The sequence below is a fragment of the Typopeltis vanoorti genome, unplaced genomic scaffold (genome assembly GCF_054136105.1).
Source record: "Typopeltis vanoorti isolate ZY-2024b unplaced genomic scaffold, IOZ_Tvanoo_1.0 HiC_scaffold_666, whole genome shotgun sequence".
In the NCBI taxonomy this organism is placed as follows: Eukaryota; Metazoa; Arthropoda; class Arachnida; order Uropygi; family Thelyphonidae; genus Typopeltis; species Typopeltis vanoorti.
In genome coordinates this window covers 13,120-35,770 of record NW_028328163.1, presented here as the reverse complement: position 1 = coordinate 35,770, position 22,651 = coordinate 13,120, and the positions used below count along the sequence as shown (strand labels likewise).

General features: G+C 38.7%; 1 pseudogene; it reads left to right on the top strand.

Moving 5' to 3' along the window:
• The first annotated feature begins 11,019 nt into the window (after nucleotides 1–11,019).
• Nucleotides 11,020–12,506, top strand: LOC150092105 (small subunit ribosomal RNA; annotated as a pseudogene).
• Nucleotides 12,507–22,651: the final 10,145 nt, after the last annotated feature.

Below are 22,651 nucleotides of genomic sequence, written 5' to 3'. Positions count from 1 at the left end.
ACTAAAATTGAGTAAGGTTAAAATAAGAAAGGATTAAATTAAGGAATAACCAATTAAGTATAAACTACCTTAAATAAATATAATAACAAAGGTGCAGCCGACTTTAACTATGGTGCAACAGGATTTTAACATTTTGTTACATTCAACTTTTCGTCCTGTACCCCCTAGTACTGTTCTGAATTCAAAGACGTATTCACGTCAAAAAAAGTTAGATACTAAGCAGAGCGATACTAGGAGTAATGCACAACAGGGCAAGGCTTCATAAAACAATATCTCACAGAAAGGCTGCAACCTTCAATTAGCACACATCTGAGTGGTTCCGGCACGCTGCCAATGGGAATTTTAACTTTATGAAATTAGTCTAGTGAAGAAAATGTCTAATGCAACACAGTCGGTGTGCACATTTACCAAATATATATATATATATATATATATATATATAACATAGTTCAATAATTCAATCATCTCTTTCATCAAGCACAAAAATGAAAGTACGTAGAACTTTTACTACAAACTCGTATCTCGTGATACCTTTCTCAAGAAGCCACCTGAAGTTGAAAGTTAGGTGTCTACGGTCTTTTCGTAATTGCTGCACTCTCATACTATTCAGCACAGATGCTCGTTATTCACTGCAGATATAACTGACACAATTAGTCTGACGAGATCCCTTTCTTGTTGCGTTCTCCTAACATGCAGCACGGAATGCTCACCTATTACACAATAAATCACTGATACATTTGAATCAATCCATGTCTACAGGCATTGATTTATTGCTGTAATCTAATAACCAAGTGAATGTCGACATTCATTGATTTGTTGCTCCACTCTCCTGCCATGTGGCACAAATCTTCGCTATCTGGCATACACGCAGACGTAACCAACTGAATGTCGACATTCATTCCTGTTTTGTTACACTGGCATGTCATGCCTCACAAATGCTCAATATCCACTGTACAGGCGGATGTAACCAAGTGAAAGTCGACATGCATTACCTTGTTGCTGCATTCATGTCATGCAACATAGAAAAGCTCGCTATTCACTACATATGCAGACCTAACCAGCTAAATGAACTCTGCCATCTCGATATCTGCGTCTTCACCATCCCTCATCCCTTTCTTTATTCCTATTCAAAACAAAACATCCACTTTCCTCAGCGAGTACAATATGGAAATACTCCATGTATGAAAATGTGTTTGTGTATGTGGTACAAGGGAAAGTGTCTCTTGTAGGAGATAAATCTCCCAATCAGAGGATGTCACATTAGATCGCAGTATGGTGGCTGCTCTTCTAAGCACGACACCAAGACCAGTACCTAGGTTCTTTGCAGGCTATTTGGTGCCCACACGTTGCACCTGAATGGTGTGGCATAGGAAGCAGCTGCTGCTGCATAGTCTCAATGGCTACCTTGATTCCGTTCTAGTGGCCTCATTGCCCGAGTGATCGCACTCTATCAGTTGGAAAGCAATTCCGGCTAGAGCTGCCTTTCAACTTGCGAGGCACGAATGGTATCGTTGTAGTGGTAAGACGAGAATCTGACATACAGGCGTTGAAAACTATTTTCGGTTTTGGTTTTAGTTCACAATTTTGGTTGAGAGCTGTGTGTTTTAACTGTCTCTACGATGTTTATTAATAGTGTTGTGCTTTTTAATAATGTAAACAAGTTGGCATGAGTAGTGTTATTCATTTTGTGTAGCTATAAAATGGATACATCTCCAAGAAAGTTCAAAAATATGTATCCTTTCTCAGCAGATATCCATCACTCAAAGACAAATTGCCATTATGTGTGGTGTTAGTTTCGGTACTGTTTATGCGATTTAAAGAGGTTTAGGGAGACGGGTACCTTTTCTCATGACAAAAATCTGGGCGAAAAAGGAACACTACACTTACTCAACATTGTTTACCAGTTAGAAAAAGGAAAATAAATTCAACATTGTCATCTGTAGACTTCAATAGAGACTTGGCAGCTGGTGGGATTACTTTTTCTGACATGACAGTCCATCGAAGATTTTTGGAAGCGGGGAGGTCTGTCCATACACCAAAAAAAAAACAGCTGTCGCTGAAGGCTATGTAGACAAAGCGGTTCCAGAGGACAAAAGTGTACAAAAAAAATTTTATTCGGTAAGCTTATATTAGCCATAATTTGTTATATGTTAGGGACTAAATTTATTTAATATTTTATGCAGACATTTTGTTTAAAAACTACTTAATTGAGCCTCCTCATTTTTGGATAGTTTACCGTACTTTTGTGTCAAACTGACACATAGGGCCTTTGTAATCTCGTTTTCAGAGGGCATCTCTCTCTCTCTCTCTCTCTCTCTCTCTCGTCTCTCCCCTTTATTAAAAACTTCCTCTGAGTACTTGAATCTTTCAAATATGAGCTGATTCCACATTAATTCGGTTATAGGGTGAAGGGTGAGTTCTCTAAACTCTGTTTTAAGTGTAAAAACTTTGCTGTCGAAGATAACTAAACCAGTCACCTTCTTCAAAAATTCTTCAAATTCTCCTTCCAAAACTTCACAATTTTCTGTTATTCCTCTAATAAGAAGTTCACGGAAAGGCAACTTCAACAAGCGGTTTGTTGTATATGTTTATGGACTCTTATGAATGGATTCAGGATTTCATTAGATCGTCACTTGTGCGGTTATTCCGTCGAAGTTAGAATTAGAATCTAAGCATTTGTTTTGGATACAACCCTGTAATAGTTGGACCCTATCCATCATCAAGATATACAAATTTGTTATACAAGAGAGAGTGAGTCTGTTGTTGTATGTGCTATTGGGTTTCCTGACCATAGTGTGTCGAGTCAGATTCCACTTGATCGTAGTAGAGCAGATCTGAGCTGCATGCTGCACATCTTGCGCTTCTCCACATAAAAGAAAACGCAAGCAGAAATGTATGATTTCCACAGACTTGTTGATTTCTTCATTGGCCTTCTTCTCTGCACGATCCATATTCAATGCTGTGCAATGTAATTAGTTTCTGATGAAGACCCTAAATTTTGATGTTCGATCGTGCGAATCCCAGCTGCATTGGAGCGGGAAACGACAGAGCAGATGCATCCACAACGTCAGCTCGAACTTCCGCAAATTGCTATATGTAAGACTATAGAAAAGTAGTAAAAATTAAACAGATAAATGATCCGTGGCATCTGGTAGGAAGCGCATACAAAAGCTGTATGAGATCAAGCCTGAAATTTAGCATTGGGTATAGTCAATGTAGAAACAGAAGAGAGGAAGTTCATTTTGCTACGTTCTGCATCGGTCAGAGTCTTCTTGCAAATTCTTATCTGTTGAGGGCCAATGACTCACCTATGTGTGAACAGTGCAAAGGCATCATACCACTTGTCAAGATATGATAGCGAGCCAGCACTTCACTCGAGAGAGGGGGTGCAGCCTTTATTAGTCTGGCTATGCAATAATACATTCTGGTAGCTATTTTTTGAATCGGACAAACTGTCTGAGAGTTTTACCCTTTTACAAAGAATTCACATGTGCAGACCAATCTGATCACGAAATGTCTTTTATGTGCACATACATTGCGAAATATGGGAATGGTGAAGGTCTTGTACAGGATAATCGACAAGTAATATGCCCGTAGTTCATGTTCCTTAAAGCATCTGCTGATAGCCGATGCTGCTGCTGCTGTTGTGTCAGTAACGTGTTGATCAACTGAGTAGTGGAAAAAGATGCGCTGCTCGAAGAGTAGTCGTGCTTTGCCCCTCAAATGGGCCATGCAGTTCCGTTGGTTGGAAAATGTGCATACGTTTGCGAGTCGCTGACCCGGACAGTGATTCAGGAGTGCACAGCACGGGTTGCATATCTGGCCATTAAACTTACCTCATCCTACGATGCGTTCTCCCCCTAGCCGAGCAAGTACATTCTGCCGTGTTGCAAACTTCCAGGTCGACAATGCCCAATTACCCAGGCAGAAGGAAGTGTGTCCCGAAGATGCTTACCATAAATCATCCAGGCGCTGTGCTCAGACTCTATTCAAGATGATTTGCAGATTTCATAACTGTGACATTCACACAGATGTTCTCAAGCATCTGAGGATAATTCCCGACATGATATTACTCCGGTCACAATTAAAAGTTACATCTCCCACGTATTACTCGAATGAACTTAAGCAGTATCTCGAAAAACAGCCGGCGTGGTTGGCCCAGTAATTAGCGTATCACTCTCTCTCCAGCCATAAGGATGCTGGTTCGAATCCTGCCAAGGGCATGGATGTTTGTGATTGTCCTACTAACCAGCTAGCGTAATTTAGTGCTGTGATCCGTGTCCTGGCGCAATATGACCTTTGATGCCTTTGCGCCATTAACTGAAATGAAGTCCAAAAACAAGAAAACAAAAAAGTTCAGTTTTGTTTTTGTCAGTCTGGAAATATCAATGTCATAGTTGCTGTTGCTGAGCATTTTATACTTCAATTTTCGCAGGTCATTGAAGAAAATTACGTCTGCTGATTTTCCAATTCAGTGAATCTGCACTGAAATCTTATCTTCAGAAACCAAATCACTCAAACTTGAAACAAAAACTTTATCCAAATTACTTCTGATTTGGAATAAAAATCCGTTTGGAACTGTTAGTGAGGTCTACCTGAATTTTGTTCAGCTTCTTCTATGCGTGTGTGTGCGTGCGTCTAAATTCCTGCTGCTTATTTATTTGCAAGATAACAAAATACCCTTAAAAAGTCAATGATAAAAATTATGAGTCAAAGCCATTACTCAGACAGATTTTTTAATAATGGCTTTCCTTACCTTTACATCGTAAGTAACAAATTCACTTTCATTCGTAATTTAATACAAATAAAACATAATAAACAAAAATAATATAAATACTGGCAATTAGATACCAAACAGTAAAGAAACAGATAAATCAGCTGTGCGATGAAATGTGCACAGATTTAACACGTGCCTTTGTCTTTCATGCAGAATTTCCAGGGGGATCAGCATCTCTTTGGAAATCAGACTACTTCAAAATTCTAAGCACCACAAAGTGGTGCTTAGAATTTTAGCCCTGGTGTTTACATGCAGTTAAGCGGTGTGGTCCTGCCTTACATCCTGGTTCCAGAGCGAAATCCGACCGTAGACACAGTGGAGAAACTCGAAAAAGCTGTCGGAGGGATGGTATAGTGGTGCAGTCATATCAACAGCGAAGAATTATATTCCAAGGGGTTTCCGAAAGGAATACATACCTGGCTGGTATAACGACTGCGAAGAGCTGTTCCAAGTCTACTTGGAATCTGGTGACTGTGATATACTGGACGAATTACTCCAGAAGCTTGATAATTAGCGCAGAGAAAAATGGATAAAAACTATAGAGGACTTTGACTTTAAAAATCAAGTAGAAAAGCATGGAGCCTATTAAAGAAGTTAGGTAGAAGTAACCCAATCACTCGCAAATATCCTTTGGTGACTCCAGATCAAATTGCCTGTCGTCGAATAACCTCGCTGTCTAGAGCCCCTCGAGATCATCAACACAAACGGGAAGTTAAACGAACGCTCAAAAACTTACGACAAAGTGCAGATGGCAGTTCCCAATTTTCAAGAGAATTTACCACAGACGAAATAACTGAGGCCTTGAAGGAGGTGAAAACTGGCAAAGCTCCAGGCTTTGATGGTGTTCACCCTGAATTCTTGGTCAACTGTGGAAAAAATGCTCGTCAATGGCTATCAAGATTGTTTTCTCACATTTTAAGGACCCGAAACCTTCTAACAGACTTTAAGAGAACTAAAATAATAGCCATATTAAAACCCAACAAGCCTCAAAATCAAGTAGAGAGCTATCGTCCAATTGCGTTCCTCAGTTGCTGTTATAAGCTCCTCGAGAGACTCCTTAAGAGAATTGGGCCAAAAATATCTGAATTTATCCCTCTTGAGCAAGCAGGATTTAAGACTCAACGTAGTTGTACGGACCAAGTACTAAGCCTTACTACCCATATCGAAGCAGGCTTCCAGAGATGTTTGAAAACCTCTGTTGTGTTTGTTAACCTTACTGCTGCATACGACACGGTATGGAAAGAGGGGATGCTATACAAGCTGATACAAGTCATACCATGCCAATCCATCATAAGACTTATTGATAACATGCTTTCTGACATGTTCTTCCATGTGGTACTGGGAAACAAAATGAGCAATCTGAGAAAGCTGAACAATGGGCTCCCACCGGGCTCAGTATTAGCACCAATTTTATTCAACTTATATACATCTGATCTACCGACAACCAGGTGAAAAAAAATTGCTTATGCTGATGACATAGCCCTCGCCATCCAACACAAGAGCATTGAAGTAACAGAAGATATTCTCACAAATGACCTTAGAACCATTGGGAAATACTTTCATAAATGGAGACTAACACCAAACCTCAATAAGACCGAGGTTAGCTCTTTTCATTGAAACACCAAATTAGCAAATAGAAAACTTCAGGTCATCTTTAACAACACAATGCTGCAGCACCAAGATTTCCATAAATATCTGGGTGTTACCCTGCACAGAACACTATCTTTCAAAAGACATCTGGAGAATTTCTCTTCAAAGATCAGAACCCATAATAACATCATACAAAAACTGTGTGGTTCTACATGGGGTTCTTCTGCTATTACACTGGGATACTCCACGTTGGCCTTAGTCTATTCTGCGGCAGAATATTGTTCACCAGTATGGCTAAACAGTCCTCATATCAAGAAAAGCGACACACAAATAAATGCAGTGATGAGGACAATAACAGGTTGTGTTAAATCCACCCCCCCCCCCTCTACTGGCTTCCAACTTTGAGCAATATTGCACCACCGAACTTACTCATACAAAATGCTCGAGTAAAAGAATCCAAAAAAATAAACATCAATACCCTGTTGCTGATACATGAAGACCTCCCATATATAAACATGAATCACCTTAAATCCCGACGGTCTCCACTAATACTGGCTGAAGAACTAGTAAATAGCAATTTCAATGTTAATTCAAAATTGCTAGAAACTTGGAAAGAAAAATCGCCACTAGACTTGAACAAGTATATCCTTCCCAACCAAAATCCGAAAGGGATTGAGCTTCCACGTGACCTATGGAAAAGCCTAAATAGGATACGCACAAGACATGGTATCTGTGCAGACAGCTTATATAAGTGGGGAAGATAACCTACACCCCAATGTGACTGTGGGGCCATAAATCAAACCATCCGGCACATTGTGGAGAACTGCAGCATAAGAGCTATCTTGGTGACCTGAGAGACTTTTTTGAGGCAGATCCTTAAGCTCTTGATTGGCTATCTGAACTAGACTTAAAATTTTAAATCACTTATCTGGATTCAATTTACTACGGACACAAACGGTGATTCATTCCCGGCTTTTCTAAAAATTTGCTGTTAACTTGCAGTGCTTTACGTGGGTTGTGTAGTTCCTTCTCAATGGAATCACAAAAGGTAGAAAAAAAAATAAAACGCAATAAATTCTTTAATAGGAACGATCTCGTAAATCTAAAAAAATGTCTACTTTCGGAAATCTTCCACATCAGTGAAAGCACGAGTATGTCAACTGCCCTTCCAAGCTCAACATTCTGAATCCCTTTCGTTACTTTAAGTGTCAGAAATAAAGCGATGCGCGGACAGTCATCGCTTTATTTCTGCATGTAGGGGTTCTGCTGTGTAGCAGTAATCAGCATGAAAATAAAGATTACAAAAGGAAACTCCCAAATGAGCCAACTGCGAGAGAGATCATTCAGCCTACTTCTGATCATGCCAAAGATGAAGAAAGAAAAAGAGATTCAAGTTAATATCTGCTTACCTTGAGAAGATAGCAGTAACACAGATGACTGCCATCTATCCTCACAATTTCATTATCAGCGGTGTTATTTACTCGCAATTTTAGTAGACCAGAACAGTAAAAATAGTTTTGAACAGGGCCGCATTTACCATTAGGCACAATCTGGAGGCCTCATTCTCTATGGGGCACATTTTAAAACCTTACTCCTCACAAAGAACAATAAAACAACAGCGCAGTTATAGTTGCAAAATAAAATACTTATTTTTAAATATTAAATTCAGAATATAAAAACTAGTACCTGCTGAAAAATTTGTGAGGCCTCTCGCTTTCAGTTGAAATACTTTGTTCTTTCCTTAGAATATAAACTAACAGAAACTCCTGTATTCCTTAAAATTCATGTAGGTAAGAGTACCATTTCTTTTCTGGATGTATATACACGTCCAGAAACCTGGATAATATTCTGTCCACCTGTTGAAAGAACATGGATAAGAAGTGCAGTTTGACAGTCATGTCCATTAGAAGGGGCAATAATCCTTCACGCTGAAAAGAACACTTAACTAGATTACCTGGCGTATGTTAGCTACGTTCAGTTTCCTAGAGTAAGAAACACAGTTGCTTGCCATTGGCTCCATAACTGGAATCTAAGTTATATCAGACTAAATACCTATGAGTTATGTTCCTTTTTTGCTGCTTGTTTTTATTGTACAATTTGGCAGCGCAAAATACGAAATCCTTTCATACTTTCTTCACTTCATATTGTATAAATACAAAATTAATGATGGAAAATCTCACGTAAAAAGATATCTTTAATAGTATAATTTTCGCCTGTGTGTCATCTTCAGTACATGTTAAGCTGAAATAAAACAATAACTGACAATTCCAAAAAGCGCCACCTAAGTTGGTAGTGTAAGATAACTAAAAAAAGGTCGATAAAATTTCCTAACAAAAAAAACACCTATATATGCAATGAAAAGTTAGAAAAGATTAGCTAATTTGTAAAGTATTATCTCCCATAAAGGTGATAGATGTAAACATCAGATCTGTTTAAGTTAGCAGAGTGGAGTAAAGTTTCACACGTTTCTTTATAAAGCCGTTCTATGAGGAACCGACTTTTGTGAAGGACTCTTGTCTTTGTCCAGTGGACTCTATGTCTGGTTAAGATGGCATGTTTTGCAAGTCCAGAGTGTTCAGGTTTAAGGTACTGAATATAAGACTGGCGTTCTTCTAGTCGAATAGAGGCAGAACTTCCTGTTTGTCCGAAATAAGATAATCCACAAGAGCAAGGAATCTGGTAGACACCTGGATAATTAAAATGTGGAAGCTTGTCCTTAGGAGAAGTAAGAAAGGTGGAGATTTATCTTACTGGTCGAAAGGCAACAAAAATATTCAGTGGTTTTAAAACTTTTGCTATACGTTCACTAATGCCGTGTACATAAAGGATAGGAATGCGTGTTATTTCTTCTGTATTTGAAGATGAAGACATATTAAAATTACTCAAAGTTCTTTTGATGAAGGAATTCTCGTATCCATTAGATACAAAGGATGAAGTAATATATTGCAGTTCTTTCTGTAAGAGATCGTCTGAAGAACAAAAGGAGTGGACCCGATGAACCAGTATTTTAATAGTTCCTGTCTTTTGACTGGGATGATGATGAGATTCAGCATGGATATAATGGCCAGTATGAGTCTTCTTTCTATAGACTGAGAAATGCAGGTTACATCTGGTTGGCGAAGAATTAGATCTGAAAAGGCTAACTGCTTATTTCATTCTATTTCAAGGGTAAACTGGATTCTTGGATGAAGTGCATTTAACATAGTGAGAAACTGTTGAAGTTCATCAGAAGAGCCATTCCAAATAGCAAAAATGTCATCGACATATCTGAACCAATGAATAGGTCTGGGAGAAATGTCGAAGATATATTTTTCGAAATGTTCCATAAAGAAATTGGAGATAGCAGGAGAAAGAGGATTGTCCATTCCTTCAGACATGGTAAAAATATTTGATTTTGTAATATATTCTGGCTATTTCTCCTTTACAAATAACTTGAATCAACAAATTGAAAGAACAGCAGTAGGCAATCCTCTTTCTCCTGTTCTTTCCAATAGGAATAGAGGAACGAGTTTTAGAAAGACTCCTTAAGACATCGAGATGACCGAAAATATTATTCTGCAGAAACAACTCAATGCCTGTCTTAATGGATTGTATTCATTCCATTCCGTGAATTTTCGATGTAGGTAACATATCCGTACGGCATTCCAATGTGCTGCTCTCCCAGTGGATTTCCCTTCAGCGTTACCTAGTGCACTGAAATGCCTTTTCAGTGCACTAGGTAAATATTTTTTCATTCATTCGAATAGGAATAAAGAAACGAGTTTTGCAAATACACCTACAGACATGGATATGGTCGAAAATATAATCGCGCAGAAACAACGTGAAGCCTCTCGAACTAGATTTATTCAGTCCATTCTCTGTAGGTTCGACGTTAATAACATATCCGTATGGCATTCCAATGTACTACTCTCGCAGCGGATTTCCCTGTCTTCGTTAGCTCGTACAAGGGAAAGCGCTATAGTCATCAATTTTCTTTAGGAAAATTCAAGTTTATTTTCGAATACAAACTGGGTACGAGTTTTTGAAAAAACGAGAGATTTGGAGAGAATAGAATTTATCATCGTGTCAAAACAAATTTTCTGTCTAACTGGATTACTTCAGTTGATTCCGTATTTGTAAAGCATATTGAAAGCATTTCCGTGCTAAGCACAATGTACGAACAGCATTTCCGTATTGTCTTTGTGAGGAGTCAGAAATGCTCTATACATATCAATTTTGGTTAGTTTAACAAATTCATGGATATTTTTCGAATACTAATAGAGGAAAGAGTTTTGTAAACAAGCCTGCAGACTTTTGTGATGAAAAAATTCATTTCTTTTAAAAGCAAGTCAATTCCTTTCGAACTAGATTCAATCATATTCTTGTGCATATCTATGGTACACACAGCCTTTCCTTCAGCATTGCAATGTACTATGCCAGGGAAACATTTCTCCGTCAGCTTTAGTGAGAACACTGAAATGCCCTGGAGATATTAATTTTGAATAGATGGAAATATCCATGTCTTTCAATGAAATACAAATAAAGTTTTTGCAAAGACCCCAACAGACATCAAGAATGCCTACCATACTCTCATGAAGGAACAAGTTAAACCCTGTCCAACTGGATTGATTCAGTCGCTAAACCTTATGTGGTTGCATTCGTTGATCGAATGCTACCCGTTTGATCCTGCTAGTAGTCATATGCTTCCATCAAAGATGAATGTGGGATTACATGCATAACAAGGTGAATCTGCAAATGGCTCATTAATTCAGTTATGGTTCCTCAGATCGTACCTTTTTTTTACTTGGATAACTGTGGTAATTCTAGAGCTAATGCATGCAGCAGAGATCTGACCTTCGGGAACGAGCACTATTATTAGAATTAGACCAATCAAACTTTGGTACGAAACTCCTGGTGAGTCTGGATAATTTTGAGCAGATGGCACGGTCTCATACAGGCGACGCATCTTTCAAATATCTGCCTTATCAACTGTCGAAGGTAGGTTATACTCCTACCACGGTCGTAACTGGTAACAGGGATTCAGGGTTCGATTCGGGAAAGGGAGTGTGAGAAATGGCTACCTAATTCGAAGAAGGTAGCAGGCGTGCAAATTACCCACTCCCGGCACGGGGAGGTAGTGACGAAAAATAACAATACGGGACTCTATTGAGGCCTCACAACTGGAATGAGTGCACTCTAAATCCTGTAAGGAGGATTTATTGGAGGGCAAGTCTGGTGCCAGCAGCAGCCGCCGTAATTCCAGATCCAGTAGCGTATGTTAAAGTTGTTGCGGTTAAAAACCTCGTAGTCCACTACCCGACCTGAAAAATCTCGGCGGTTTTCTTTGATTCTCTTCACTGTGTTGCTTGGGTGACTAATTTGAAAAAAATTAGAGTGCTTTAAGCACGTTTAACGCACGCCAGAGTAATGGTGCATTGAATAAAGGAAAAGGATTTAGGAACAACTTGGTGTGTTTCCCGAACAAGAGGTAATGATTAAGAGGGACAGACGGGGGCATTCACACGGGAAAACTTACCCGGCCCGGACACTGGAAGGATTGACAGAATAAGAGCTCTTTCTTGATTCAGTGGGTGGTGGTGCATGGCCGTTCTTAGTTGGTGGAGCGATTTGTCTGGCTAATTCGGATCATTATCGGAATTAACCACATTAATAACGAGTCTGAATCCAACTGAATAGGGAACTGATCACTCAAGTCGACCGACTTCGGTGATCGGTCTTCTTAGTGCGATAAGAGGAGTTTAGCCGCACGAGACAGAGCAATAACAATTCTGTGATGCTCTTTGGTGCCAGGGTCGCAGGCTTGCACACTGGTGGAAATAGCATGCTCATTGCTGTCTGGAAGGACTGCGTAACCCCATCATCCTCGTGCTTGATGGGCATAGAGGCTTGTAATTGTTCCCCTGGAACGTGGAATTCCCAGTAAGCACGAATCGTAAACTCATGTTGTTTACTTCCCTGCCCTTTTTGCGCACTGCCCTTCGCTACTACCGAGTGAATGATTAATCAGATCTTCAGACCAGCGGATGGTGTGGCCATCCTATTGCAGCGTCGTGCCCGAAATATGACCAAACTTGATCAATGAGAGCAAGTTTAAAGTTGTAACAAGGTTTCCGTAGGTGAACCTGCAGAATGATCATTAAGTATGTTGATCCCGCAAAGCATTAGCACTTCCCCTAATGGAATGTCGGTTCTAATGCTTTCTTGCCTGCGGGGACAGTCATATACAGAGATGCCTGGCACATGCAGGAAGGCGGCAGGCATGCACTAGAATGCTTTCTTTTCAATGTTCGCAGGACGAAGTCACCTTACTCTTGCAAGGAGTTGCCGGCCGTGCATTATCAGAGGTCCCAGAGGGAATCTAAAAAATGTGGAGTAAAGGAGATATCATTTGGTCTGTTGACGGCGTTGCAAGCTCTCCTGAATGGGACTGAGACACAGACTAGGTGCAAGGCTTATAGCTGATGCTCTCCATCGGTTGTGATCTCCTTGGTGTAGGGTTGCATGGGAAGGTCTCCATGAGTCGGTGGCACACTCTATCTAAGGCTGCATATGTCCCTGAGACCGATAGTTAACAAGTGCCATGAGGGAAAGTTGCAAAGAACTTTGAACAGACGGATCACGAGTATGTGAAACTGCTCAGAGGCAAACGGATGGGCCTTCGAAAGCCAAAAGCGGGGAGACCTCAGATAGTGGAAGTTGGGATGGTGCTGGTCTGAATAACGGACAGCGTCAGGGTCAGATCCATCTGGTTGCTGATACACTTCCTTCTACTAGTAGAATGCTGCAACCGGTTGGAATTACCTTCATGGGGAATTTGTCAGTCATGAGGGCTCACGACGGAAAGTGGCTGGTGGCGATCAATGCATTGCCAGTTGTATATGAAGTTTGCCTGAGGTGTGATGCATGGCCGTGGTTGAACAGATCTTTGTGCTGGACCTCGATGAGCCCTCCAGAGAGAGCGCATATCTGGCAAGCGCCCTTCATGTGACACTGTAAAACATTCCTTTGGCACTAGCCTGTGGGCAGATCTCGAATGTGTGTCCCTGGTTCAGAGAGTTCTTGCCTTGTGCATTGAAAAGCAGTGCTAGTCGGAGTTGCTTTTGTACTGTTATGGTGTGGTGATGGTGAGATCACCTGAAAGGAAGCAACAAGGCAGACGTTGAAACTCTGCTGCAGATGCTTCCTACATAGAACCATTCAGGTGTGACATGTGGGCACCAAATCGTCCACAGATGAACCAGGTGGTAGTCTGGGTGTCGTGCTTAGAAGGGCGGCCACCATACTGCGATCTACTGAAACTCATCCTGTGACTGGGAGATATGTCTCTTACTAGAGACACTTTCCCTGGCACCAAATGTATGGAGTATTTTCGTGTTCTGCTTAATGTAGAAAATTGATGTTGCATGCTAGTAAAGCAACGAGTCGAAATAATACATAATATATGAAGCATTTCCGTGCACTGGTTAGTGAGGATCGTGATGTCATATTACGGCTGGAATAGACAAGGAGTGATAAGAATACACGATATATGAAGCATTTCCGTGTTCTGCTTGGAAAAGAAAAATTTAACATTCGATAGGAGTAAAGCAAAGAGTCGAACGAATACTGTATATACTCAGCAATTCAGTATCCTGATTAGTGAAGAAAGTTGATGTAAAGATTAGGATAACAAATATAGAACAACTAGAATGAATAACGCGTATATTCTGTATTTCTTTGTGAGGAACATTGTGAAGAACATTGATGTCATATTAGAATAGTAAATAATGGAACATCTAAAGATTGCTGTATATACGAAGCATTTAAGTGTTCTGCTTGGTGAAGAAAATTGATTACGCATTCGGATAGGATAAAGAATGACTGGAACGAATAGCGCATATACGAACCATTTCCATGTCCTGATTAGTGTGGAACGTTCATGTCATATTAGAATAAGAATAAATGAAAGGATGCTATGAACAAAATATATACGAACCATTTCCGTGTCCTCATTAGTGAGGATCATTCATATAAGCTCACCGTAAGAATAACGGAACTACTGGAACGATTACTCTATATACGAAGCATTTCCGTGTCCTGCTAACTTTTTGTACGTGCGTATGTTTATGTGTGATCTGTTAACATCCTAACACGTTGTCTTGCTTCAGTTCCTTAAAAAATCATGTATTTCCTGTAGGTAGATGATTCTCAGTGTACAGCAAACGCGACTCGATTAGTCATGGGAGATGAAGTTTAAGGAAATTGGTGAACTTCAAGTTTAAGGAAATTTTTGCAAGCAATTTAATCCCTGTTTAACTGGATTGAATCACTTCCGTATGAATATCTATGGTGTCTATTGTGTACACAGAGTTTCCTTCATGCATTCCAACATACTGGCTATGAGAAGCATTTTTGTCAGCTTTTGTGCAGACACACAAATTCTCTCTAGACATACATTTTGAATATTTGGGAATATTCTTGCCTTTCATTCAAATACAGATAGAGGAAAGTCTTTTGCAAAGACACCTAATGTTAACTATTAGTACATATCTTCAACTCAACAATTTGTTAGAAGGAAAGAACAATAAGCAGAAAACATTGCAACACAGACTGCACGCATATCCATAGAGAATATATTTATCAGACATGAGTTGAAATTCAGGGAAGGTGAACCTCAAAGTAGAACTCACACTCAGACTAAACAACCTTGAGGTTGATCTCACCTCAGTAGGTATGATGAACTTCAAGGTACAACGATGTCGCTCACCGAACTATATTGAGCTTCACCCTCCCTTCATACTGACATCGTTGGTTTGTATCTTGAGGCTCATCTACTTATAGGAAATATATCATAGATGAGGAACACAAGCAAAACAACATCCAAGGATGAAAACTCAATACAGAAAATAGATTTATAAAAGTCTGTTCATCGAAAGTGAATATAATTATCAGACAGATTGATAAATATGCATGATATATGAGAAATGTTTACGATTAGTGCATGTTTTCAGCATGACAATGTGCTAGAACGAAAAAACGATTAGCAGAAATCATTGCAAATCTGACTGTGCGCATATCCGTAGAGAATATATTTATCTGACATGAGTTCAAATCCAGGGAAAGTGAACGTCAAGGTATAACTCTCGTAATGGCTAAACCACCTTGAGGTTGAACTCCCCTCGGTAGGGATGATGAACCTCAAGGTACAACAATATTCCCCATGGAACTACCTCGTGTGTCCCTCCCTTCATACTGAGTTCGATTTTTGTACCTTGAGCATTATTTACCTATAGGAAAGATATGATAGATGAGGAACACAAACAAGACAACTTCCAAGGATGAAAACCCAATACAGAAAATACATTAAAAAACTAAGTCCTTTCAACGATAGTGAATATAATTATAAGACAGATTGATAAATATGCATGAAGATGAGAAATGTTAACGATTAGTGCATATCTTTATGAAGACAACCTGTCAGAACAATTAGCAGGAAACATTGCAAAGCTGACTGTGCACATATCCATAGAAAATAATTTATTAGACATGAGTTGAAATCCAGGGAAGGTGAACATCAACATGGAACTGTCGCACCAACTAAACTACCTTGAGGTTGATCGCCCCTCGGTAGGGATGGTGAACCTCAAAGTAGAAGGTTATCGCATGCCATTACCTTGAGCTTCATCCTCCCTTCCTTAGTGTTTCATTCCAGTCGTTCCTTAATTTGTATCCTAATATCAGATGAATTTTCTGAGTAATCAGAACAAAGAAATTCTGCATATATATATCTTTACATTATTTGTTCAAGTCATTCCTTTATTCCTATGCTAATACTACATGAACATTATTACTCATCAGGACACGGAATGCTAATTATATAGTTTATTCTTTCCTGTCATAGTATTCCATCCATTTCCCTGAGTATTCTGGACATGGAAATGCTGCATATATAAGTTATTTGATCCAGTCGTTCCTTCATTCTTATCTTAATGCGACATGGACTTTCCTCACAGATCAGGACACAGAAATATTTCCTTTCATAATTTATTCTCTGCACTCGTTTTTTCATTCATATCTGAGTGTGATATCAACTTTCTTCGGTAATGAGGAGACACGGAAATGCTGATTATATACGTTTTTCTATCTGGTTATTCCTTTAATCCTACCTAATATGAGATGTTCTTTCTTCCCTAATCACGACACTGAAATGCTGCATGTATTTCTACATTCTTAAGAGCCAATCCTTCATTTCTATCCTATTGAGACTAATTTCCTTACTCATCAGAACACAGAAATGCTCCATTCGTAGCTTATTCTTTGCCGTCGTTCCATCATTCCCATCCTAATACGATATCAACTTTCCTCACTAATAAAGACACAGAAATCCTGTATATACTTTATTCCTTGCAGCTATTTCTTTATTCCTATCCCAATGCGACAAGAACATTCCGCACTCATCATGACATGGAAATACTGCAAATGTACGCTATTTTTTTCAGTCTTTCCTTTATCCCTATCCTAATGCGACATTAACTTTCCACATTCATCAGGACACGGAAATGCTACAAATGTACAGTATTTTTTCCAGTCGTTCCTTTATTCCTATCCTAATGCGACATGAACTTTCCTCTGTGATGAGTACACGGAAATGCTGCTTATACACCTCATTCGTTGTAGTCGTCGGTTTATTGCTATCTGAATACGACATTAATCTTCCACACTAGAGAAGACACGGAAATGCTCCGTATGTAGTTTACTCATTCCCGTTATAGTATTCCATCCCTTTTCCTGAGTAGTCAGGACACGGAAAAGCTCCGAACCTCCCTTGCCCGGGAAAGTGTCTCTCGGAGGAGACATATCTCCCATTAAGAGAATGAGTCTCGATAGATCGCAGTATGGTGGCTGCTGTTCTTAGCACGACACCCAGACCAATACCTCTTCCCAGTACCATTGAGACCGCATAGTCTCAACGGCTGTCTTGATGCTTCCATTCTATTGGCCTCTTCGCCAGATTGATCGCACCAAGATGGTATGAAACAACTCTGGCAAGCACTACCTTTTAATGCAGATATCGAGAAGGCCAAAAATATTATCGTGCAGTAAAAACTTTATGCCTGTAGAATTGGATTTATTCAGTCCATTCTGCATATGTTCGATGTAGATTATATGTCCGAACGCCATTCCTAAGAACAATTCTTGTATTCAATTTCCCTTTTCCGCCTTAGCGAAAAGCTAATTCATTTGCGACACATTATGTATGACGTAGAGTGAAATTCAATGTCGAATTCCGTTCTACTATATACGACCAGTATATCAGTGCCCGTTTTTAATCTACATACGGAAATGCTCTGTGTTCTCTAGTGATCATCATTTACTGAAATTTCTTGCCATTCATTCGACTAGCAATAGTGGAACCAATTTTGCAAAGATACCTATACTTATCAAGATGGCCGAAAATATTATCGTATAGGAACAAGTTAAAGCCTGTGGAACGGGATTTCTTAAGTCCAGTCTTCGAATGTTCGACACAGAAAACATATTCTTATGGCATTCCTTTATGCTACTGTCGGGTTAATTTCACTTTTCCTGTTAGCGAAGATACGGTAATGCTTTCTGGTCATCAATATTCGTTAGGAAAGTTCTAGTTTTCTTTCGAATAAAAATAGGGTGTGAGATTGCTAAAACATCGAGAGAGGTGGGGAGATAACACATTATTATCGCATAGCAACCAATTATTTGTTATCAAAATGGAATACATTAGTTGGTTCTGTATAAGTATGGTATAGTGAGAGCATTTCCGTGTCACAATCCAAAGGAAAATCTACGAATAGCATTTCAGTGATGTCTTTTTTTCAGTACACAGAAATGCTCTATAGTTATCGGTTTTCTTCATTTTGAAAAATTCTTCAATTATCTCCGATTACTAATACAGGAAAAAGATTTGTGAATACACCACCAGACCTGGAGATTTCTAACGGTATAATCTTTCAAGACCAAGTCAATCTCTGTTGAAATGCCTTCAATCAATTTCATATACATATGTATGGAATACACAGAGTTTCCTTCAAGTATTCAAATGTACTCTATAAGGGGAATATTTCCCCTTACAGATTACCCTCATTGTTCCCCTTCAGGGGAACCAGTGAGGACAAGGAAAGACTGTGGAGGTATGTTGTATAATTGTTAATATTCATGTCTTTTTTCAAATACGAATTGAGGTATGAGTTTTCCAAATACCCCTACATACATCGAGAAGTCGTACCATACTATCGTGCAGAAACAAGTTAAACCGTGTTGAACTGGTTTCTTTCAATTGCGATTATTTATATAAGACATAGAGGTATTTCGATGTAAGACACTTAAGACATTATGTGAGGCATTTCAAGGCTGCATTCCTATCTGATATATCCTGCTAGGATATCACTGTCAACGGTCGTCTCAACATGGAAATGCTCCGTAGTCATCAGTGTTCGTCAATATCTTGTCCTTCATTCGAAAAAAAATTTCCCACATCTGCAGCAGGTCGGGTAACTCGCTCTTATTTACAAGCAGTTTTCCATGTTTTTCATATACTCACAAGATGTCATCGGAATCGCTCATACTTGAGAATGCAAATATTGTTATTCTAGGTTAGTATCTATGGAGAGGTGATCCACAACCCTTTTGTTTTTCTTTTTTTTTTAAATGTGCTGGACGCTTTCCAAAGTCTGGTGAGTACCATTTTGAGCCCTCAGCATTCCTTTTTCTTTGGTTAGAACTTCTTCAGTTTTTAGTTTAAATAAAATACGATGTTCTTTCTAAATTTTAATCTCTACACAAGTCGCTATCTTTCCATACACTTTCCTTCGCCTTAAAGAAGAAAGCGCTTGTTAATAAAAGTTATGCGAGCAACATTATTATAATTGATTTTTGAAAATTGTAAAAAGTGTATTAACTTTTTATATAAAATATTAAAACTAGCATTTTCCATCGAAAAATAGTTTATGTAATTTGAAATAATAATATAATTAACGTAGTAGTGTATATGAATAATTAATTTACATGCAATGGAAATATCATAATCCCAAAGTACTAATGCATTCGTACTCTTAATAGAATGATACAACTCGGAATATTTGAACGGGAATTACTCATTAATTATTCAAACACTTGCTCTCTTTAGAACTACATCGACAACGGCATCCTCGCCGCTGTTTAGAGCTTAATAATGTTTTGAGCACGTTTGCCAGATGGATCACATTTCTGTCTGAAGGGCGGGGGGGATCGATTCCCCTTATCGAAGATGATAAAACTACAGATCGTCAGAATTAAAGAATTATGAATACTTCGGATTAACTAAAGAGATTTCAGCATTTCTGTAAAATTCTGAACCTTCACTTCACTCCGAAGTGAGGTTGCCATATTGGTGTAAAGGCACTCTTATTATTTTTGCATACACCCTGAAAACCTTTAATCCAAGTTAACAAATTCTAACGTTTGTATGAAAAATATTCAAAATATTACGGCGAAGTGACGAACAGCATCAAGCATGACCCAGAAATAACTCTCTCTCGACGTTACAGTTTTAAAGTGGGGTCATCTACATAGTCAAGGCGAAAGTGTGCTCTTTTCCACACCACCTCCGAGGTAGAATATTAGGCACGCTTTTAAACGTAGCATCACCAGTAGGCCTATTCTATGATTACATAAAATACATTTCAAACTTTACTGAAAACGCGTAAAGTTAATTCTTCGCATTAGCATGTAATTTTAGCAAACATTAACTTTTTACTTACATAACCAATAACATGCTAATAAGCGTTACAAGCTTTGAAACTGTTACAAGGTTACAAATCCCTTCACTTAATAACGAAATTCCCGCATTCTTGAAAATCATTTATTTTCAGAGATTTTTGAGAGAACACTGCACGTGCTCTGCTATATTCGCAATCGCTATTATCCATTAAACAACAAAAACTATGAATCAATTTCAGCTCAAATGATGCTGGTTGAGAGACGTGCGTTTCACAAGTAATGCGATTTATAACTTATGGTGCAGCACATGGAAACGGGATTGTGGTCACTCGGGCGATGAGGCCACTAGAATGGAAGCAACAAGGCAGCCGTTGAGACTCTGCGGCAGCTGCTTCTCACCCCGCACCATTCAGGTGTGACATCCGGGCACCAAATCGTCCAAAGACCACGTAGGTACTGATCTAGGTGTCGTTCTTACCACCATACTGCGATCTATTGAGACTCATCCTATGATTGGGTGAATTCTCTCCTCCGAGAAACACTTTCCGGGCACAAAATATACGAAGCATTTCCGAGTCTGCTTAGTGAAAAAAATTGATGTCGCATACGAGTAAAGTAATGACTCGAATGAATACCGTATTAAGTTGCATTTCCGTGATCTGATCAATGAGAAACGTCATATTAGGATACGAATAAAGCGAAGACTGGAAAGGTACTTGATATATGATGCATTTCCGTGTTCTGCTATCTTTTCGTATTGAGTTTTCATCCTTACACGTTATCTTGCTCGAATTCCTTAAAAATAATGTATTTCCTTTAGGTAGATGAGTCTCAATGTACAGGAAACGCGACTCCATTGGTCAGCGGAGATGAAGATCAAGGAAGTTTGGCGAGCGACATCGTTCTACTTTGAGGTTAACCATCCCTGGCATGGCGAGATAAATCTTAAGGTAGTTTTATCATAGCGATAGTTCTACATCGAGGGGTTCGCGTGCACTGGATTCAACTTATGTCTGATAAATACGTTCTAAACGGATATGTGCACAGTTAACTATGCAATGTATTTAACTTATTGGTCATTCCTTTTTACACGTTGTCCTGCCTGAGGTACTTAAGAATCCTTAATTTTTCTCATATTTCAGGTATATTGATCGATCTTTCTGTTTAACAATCATGTATTTCCTACAGGTAGATGAGTCTCAATGTACAGCAAACAGACAGCATTAGTCAGGGGATTTGAAGCTCCAAGTAGTTTGACGACCGACATCTTTCTTCTTTGAGGTTCACTATTCTTGGCAAAGGGAGATCAATATCAAGGTATTTTATTTAGTGTAATCGTTTAACATTGAGATTAACCTTCCCTGGCCTTCAGCTCATGTCTGATAAATATATTCTCTATGGATATGCCCGCAGTTAGCTTTGCAATGTATGTAACGTATTGTAACAAACATTGCAAATGTATGTAACAATTTCGATTTTACATAATAAACTTTGTATTTATTGTGCTGCTTGAGATACTTATGATTCGTTAATTTTTTCTCATATTTCATGTATATTGCTCAATCTTCTGATAAATATATTCCCTACCGATCAAGGTAGATGCGTCTGAAGTTACAACAAACGCTGTCACATTAGTATTCCCTGACCTTCAACTCCTATGAGCGGGAGCGGGTGTGTATCATACATGTCTGTTTATGCGTATATTGTATGTCTGTTTGTGTGAGTGTGCCTTTTTGTGCGTATAATATATGTTTTTGTTTGTGTGTATAATATGTTGGTGTGTGTGCTTTGTGTGTTTGTATAATATATGTTTCTGTGTGAGTGTTTGTGTATATAATGTATGTTTGTATGTGTATAATATGTTTTGTGTTTGCCTGTGTGTTTGTGTGTATAATATATGTTTGCGTGTGTGTGTAATATAAGTGTGTGTAATATATGTGTTTGTATAATGTGAGTGTTTGTATATTATGTGTCTGTGTAATGTGTGTGTAATATGTGTGTGTGTCAAATGTGTGAGAGTATAATGTGTGTGTAATGTATATGTGTTTGTAGTGTGTAATGTGTATGCATGCGTGTGTGTTTGTGTGTGTGTGTTTAGTCTACACCGGAAAATGCTCTGAAGTCAACTGTGTGTTTCATTTAGGGAAACATCTCATTCATTCAAATACGAATAGGAGAACGAGTTTTGCAAAGACACCTACAGACATCGAGATTGACAAAAATATTATCGTGCAGAAAAAGTTTTATTCGATCTGGTTTTATTCAGTCTATTCTGGATATGTTCGATGTAGATAACACATCCGAAAGGCATTCCAATGTACTACTTTCGAAGGAAACTTCCCTTTCTGAGTTAGTGAGGACACGGAAATACCTTCTGTTAATCAATTTTTCAAAAATTGATTAAAATTTGAAAAATTTTGTTTTTCAAACAAAATTTTTCAAACAAAACAAACTCTTACCCTATTTCTATTCAAAATTTGAATAGAAATAGGGTAAGAGTTTGTTAAAACATCGAGAGAGGTGGAGAGATAACACATTATTATCGTATAGCAACCAATAAATTTCTATGGA